Raw genomic sequence first — 6,000 nt, forward strand, 5'->3', positions numbered from 1 at the left:
GCTGTAAAATCTACCTCGTTAAAGCAGTAACCCAGCAGGTGCCCTTCTCACGTTTAATAAGACAATAGTGCAAATACATTCAAAACAAATCATAAAACAAGTTTGATTTTTTTTGGTGGCCCTCAGAAACAAGCCAAATCTAAACAGTCTCTAAGGCTGTTATAATACCTTCCCTGTTTGGTTTGGTTAAAACAAACTGCCTGTTTGCACTTTAAGTGCAATATGGGCTGGTGTGAATTTTGACAGGTGCAGCCTGGTGCAGACCAGAGACAAGTTCCTGGTGCAGGTTGTTGATTGTGAAAGTGTGACATGAACGCAAGCAGACAAGCCAGAGTATTTTTGGATGATAAATTTGCATTGAATTGGCAAAAAACCAAAATCTGCTTTTATAAATGAAATGTATAAGCACTGTTAACGTCAAAAACAGAGCAACACCTTCACTTAAGTGACTTGTAATGCATTTTCAGCCTGCAATAATGTACCGACACTATAGATTAAAATCTACATTATTAATAATTTGATTTTCCTATGGAGGATGAATTAGAACATTTAAAGAATTTAATGTCATGCAGACTTGTTTTTGACTTTTAATGTATTCACCTTAATCCAAGCACACAGAAACATCCTGTGCACCTCTACATTGTCTCAGGAACTTGAAAATAAAGCGCCTGAAGTTTCGTGAAGATGTTTCCCCTCCACAAGTCCCAGGTATTTAAAACCCTGAGGGGGTTGTCCCTTAAAAGGGTTGTTGACCAACTGTTAATCATGTGTTTCACCACATGAGCCAAGGTGTGGAAAAAGGTGTGCCTCGTTACCACCAGAGGTTTTGGGGGGAAACCACTGTAAGATCTTGCTTCGCCTTTTTTTGTGTTTCTTTTTATCGCTGTGTAACTGATTTTACTTGAAAGCCTGCGTGCGCTAGTACCGCTTGCCACGAGTTCCCAGAATCCTTTGCGGTTTTACCCCTGAATGACGTCACATTTTCAATCTCTATTGGGGGTGACCCTGATGGGTCACCCATAGCTGGACTGGCCATCGGGCATACCGGGCATTTGCTGAAAGGTGGTGGATTGGCCAGATGCTGGGAGATGTGTAAAAATAACTCAGTTGTTTGGTGGTGGCTATTGCGGAGCTTCCACCGATTCAGTAACATTAGCAAGTGGTGGAGGCCAGCAGATGCAACACGCTGGCAGGTGGATGACGGAAAGGCAGGAGGAGCAGAGACCCGAGGCGGTGAACTGAACTTCAGGTAAGAAGTTATGACCTGCAGTCTATCTGGGTCAGATATAAACCAAGTTTAGGTGGAGTTTATTTTCGTTATGCTGACTTTTTACAGTCAGTTACAATAACCCGTACTGCGTACTAGCTAGCATGACGGAGTTTATATACTGCTGGGTGGGTGCTATGATATTATTGATGTTGAACTTGTTTTATCTTATTTTATTTATAAGGTTAGTTATTAGAGTTTCCAACCGTCCCGTAAAAAACGTAATCGTCTGGTATTCAGAGAAAATATTGCGCGTTTGGTATTGAGGGGAAAAGGAACGCGATTTGTCCCGTACTTCAGCTAGAATGAAAAAGACACAAAGCTGGAGTTATTCTGTGTCTTTGCTGCACAGCTGCCTCTTCTTCTGTCATTCTCTCCCCTCCCTCTCCTGTTTCTACTTCAATCATGAAACTGATCAATGATCAGCTGATCGTCTCTCTTGTTTGTTTATCGCCCACTTTGCGCCAGAAAGAGAAAACCAGCAGATGTTGCGTTAAACAACAGCAGCACGTTCAAGCTTGATCAGCTGTTGTTAGAATTTATTTAATATTAACCCTTTAAAACCGGTCAGAGCAGCATGCTCCATTTTGCCTAACTATTTTTAAATCCCGGTAGCACTGCAACCACGTGAGCTAGCGCAATAATTTTTTTTGCATATGAAACCAGAGGAGTTGTACTTACATCTTATGCCATCAGCTTGTCCTAAGTCACAGTTTCCTTCCACATATAGCTTTGCAAAAACTGCATAAAAAGCACTTGCAGCAACAAAAACATAATATTCCAGAAACAGGCTTTGCCGATCTGATCAGCTGTTCATAACACTTCCTACGTCCATCAGCACGAACTATCGCATGTCCGCCATGACCTGCCCGAAACCGGAAGTGACGTCATTTTCACGGAAATGTAGTTTTTTTTTACCATCAAGGCCTCATGAGCTTATGCTGGTGTTTTTAAAAGTTATGTTTGACTTTATGACTTTCTGTGTCGTTTCTGGGATGCTTACGACTCATATTGCACTGCTGGAAATAGTTTATTTTGATGCATATGCTGCTTTTTTGCAAATTTGCACTATAATATTTATTTTCGTTTTTCCTGCAGTGTATAGAAATTGGTCTATTTCGAAAATAAAACTATGAAGACACTCAAAATAAATTTCCTGTGGTGGGAAACTATTTTGTGCAACTTTTTTGTATTTACAGTTTTGAGGGATAAGTCTCTTAAATTTCTCTAACTAGAAATATATGTTAAAAAACAAAAAACGATTTTCAATTTTTTTGTAGTTTATTGCACTTTTTTGCAATTTATTTTATTACGATGCACTTAATGCATGCATATTATTAAAATTTAGGCTGTAGTGGTTGTATTGATGTATAGCAACTTGAAATGCTCCCAAAAATGGCTCTACAACATGTAAAAATATAATATAAGCTCTGGCGGACTTGGTTCAATGGTAGGTCTTAAAGGGTTAATTTCTAGTATCAGCTGATGTTTGCTGGAGCCACAGCTGTAAAGCTGCTGGTCATGTCGTAGGTTTGTTTCTGAGAGACAAATAACACCAGGATCCTTTTCTATGCAGCTGACAGCTGGTAACTGTGCAGGGGCGGATCTAGCAAAGTTTTGCCAGGGGCCCAAGTAGGGCATTAACAGGGAAAGGGGGGCACAAAGAAATTCTTTTCTTTGTTATATCATTTAAAAACTTTGAATAAATAATTATCTGAATCTTACAACAAACGTTTTCATCTGATGTAAAATGTATAGAAATCCATTTTTGTACATAGTAATTTTTTTAGGGTCCCATCATAATTTCTTCAGAAGTAGCTAAGTACTGTATGTGATGCCAGTGTTTTCCCACATTTTCTAGATACTGTACCAGTACTGTGTGTAAAATGCCATCAAAAAGTCAATTAAGTTTTATTCTTTCTCACCTGTCTTTCTATCTCCTTTCACTTTTTAAAGGTTGCCATGTTAGAAAAAATATTTTGCCCTGCCATGCTGTTTATTGATGTGGCAAATGAATGGTTTATGAAAATATATCTAAATCTGTCATCAGTAATCAGTAATGATCATGTCTCACCTCTAGTCTTCTCTGTTTTAATTTCAGGTTTTCACCATGTGTTGTAGATAGTTCAGGAGGTTAACTCGACCAAGCAGTCTACTTCCGGGTTAGAATACCAGAATAGGGAGGATGGTGTAGATTTAAGTTTATTAGATTGATACATATATACCAACAAGACAGTGTACATCACTGTCACAACAGCGTTTGTTTTCATTCAAAGGCTTTATGGTTTTTCCTATAATGCCTGGTGGGCCAGTCTCTAGTCAAAATGCCCGGGCCGATTTTTTGTCCCAGTCCAGCCCTGGGGTCACCTGACACAAGATGTGAGTGGGTGTTGATCGCAAAACTGCATTGTAGGTGGCAGACAGTTGGTATCACAACGCTCCCTTTATTCAGTGACAGTTGTTCACAGCGGACATAGACGGCCTCCTTTAGGCGCAGTGTACAAAAGGATAAAAGTCACTCGCTTTTCTTCCAAGCTTCTTAGAGTGCCACGGCCTGGATGACTGAGAAACTACACAGATAAACCTCTACACCACCATATTTGACAAGTGATGTGGTATGCTTTCCTGTTTGCTCAGATTAGTTTAACAGATGTTTGCAGAAACAGTTGCATAGATGTGAACATGATCTGCATATCTTAGACTTAACTATAGCTACCCTTTAACCATATATTGTGTTATTATTTACACAAAAATATGGATCTTTCTCCGTGCAGTCATTTTTATTCATAAATGAAGGAGGTAGCCATCTATATCTAAGCTTATTCCTGGGAAAAGAAAAGATTACATTTTCCTGGTAAAGCGGAGCTAAAAATCCAAGAGCCTTCTGTTTTGACTCAAGATATATTTGTGATATCGTCAGCCTTTGGCAGGCTGATAGTGGTTCAGATATAGTCCAGGTCAATCTGAAAGCACTGTCATCTAAAATTAAGTTTTATTCAGCTGATAATACAAGAATGATTAAAGTACAACTTGTATTTCTAAAAAAATGGCCTGAATAATTCTGAATACACCGTGCTCCAGCCTTGATGATAGAAATTGTATTTTATTGAAATTCCCTCCTACTCGCCTACAATAGCTGTTAAACATCCACTGCAAATGATTCATGTGATACAGTGGTTGGCCATAATGGGAAAGTGTTTTGCAGCAATTGTGTAGCAGCTGCTCTGCCCACACAAAAACACACAATCAGCCCTTAACTGTACCAGACATGAACGAAAACACTCGCAACTGAACCTATTACCTGTATAAAGCAAACAGTGTAAAGGTAGCAGGGCTTCTGTGGTGAGTGATCTCTCTCTCTCTCTCTCTCTCACACACACACACACACACACACACACACACACACACACACACACACACACACACACACACACACACACACACACACACGAGCTTTGTGGAGACTCAAAGGTTAATGAGGCTCCGTAATCCAGAGTAAAGCTTTTAGGTCTTCACCATTAGTCCCTTTCAGTGGCTTGAGGGCTGTTTTTATTTTAACAGCTTTAGTTTACATTGTCCATCTCTGTGAGCTGTCAGCAGAGAAGGATCAGAATGACTGTTACAGTGCATGTGGTGGAGTATTTAGACCTGACCTTCTCTAAGCAGATCATTGAGCTTAGCCTGATCAGAAACAGTGTTTTTAGAATACAAATGATCAGCCAACAAAAGGCTATTGGATTAATCTTTAGACCAGGGATGTGAAACTCATTTTACATGTTGGTCACATACAGCAAACTTCGACCAGAAGTGGGCTGGATGAGTGAAACTCTCTTTTCTGTCAGTGTAATAACTAATCTCTGAGATGTCTCAATATAAGGTTAAGAAGAAGAAGAAGAAGAAGAAACTGAATTTCCACAGCATGTCTTGGTCTTCCTTTTTGACAGATGTGTAATATTACAGAAAAGGTGCTGGTAGTTCATTGCCCAGACCACTCCGTATTTATAAAACAAGGTTTTTGTTAATTTAAAAAAATCTATAGACAGCAAAAACAGGAACATTTAATTGTTTTTTGCTTGTTTACTTTGAGGTCTTCATCAGCAGGAAAAGTAGTTAAACGTATGAAAACACAGTTAAAAGTCACAAAATTGATGCCCTCCTTCACTTTTACCAAAGCATTTCAGCTGGTCAGGTTGGAGTCTTTGCCAGGCCGATTCTGGCCCTGGGCCTTATGTTTGACACACCTTCTGTAGCCCCTTATTTGCTTCTGCACACTCCAAACATTATAATTCTTTCCTTGTGTTTTTGCAGCCATCATCATCAATGTAATAAAACTGATAAAAGAAACTGAAAAGGCATCTCATCTACAAAGACTGTGCAGCTTTCATGTTATTATTTTCTGCAGGAAACACCAGCACCGGCTTTACATTCTAACCCTCTCAAGGCAGGCGTTGCAGATTTGCAACAGTTAAAAGCTAACAACCTGATTACCCCACATACATATTTTACGAGTTTTTTTTACTCAGAAGTACCACTGCAGGTATTCTTTTGTGCATTAGCAACAAAAACTTAATTTGAGCCTGAGAGGGTTAAAGATTTTACATGACATGAGAAATCAATATGCCATTGTTTATTTCCTCTGCAGACCATTACAGTAAAAATACTCAACATCCTGTGAGTAAGCCTTTTCTGTAAGCAGAGAAACATGCAAGTGCATAAGGTACTCCAAGAAAACA

This window comes from Perissodus microlepis, chromosome 11, assembly GCF_051167445.1.
Source record: "Perissodus microlepis isolate ML-2025 ecotype Zambia chromosome 11, ASM5116744v1, whole genome shotgun sequence".
Classification (NCBI taxonomy): Eukaryota; Metazoa; Chordata; class Actinopteri; order Cichliformes; family Cichlidae; genus Perissodus; species Perissodus microlepis.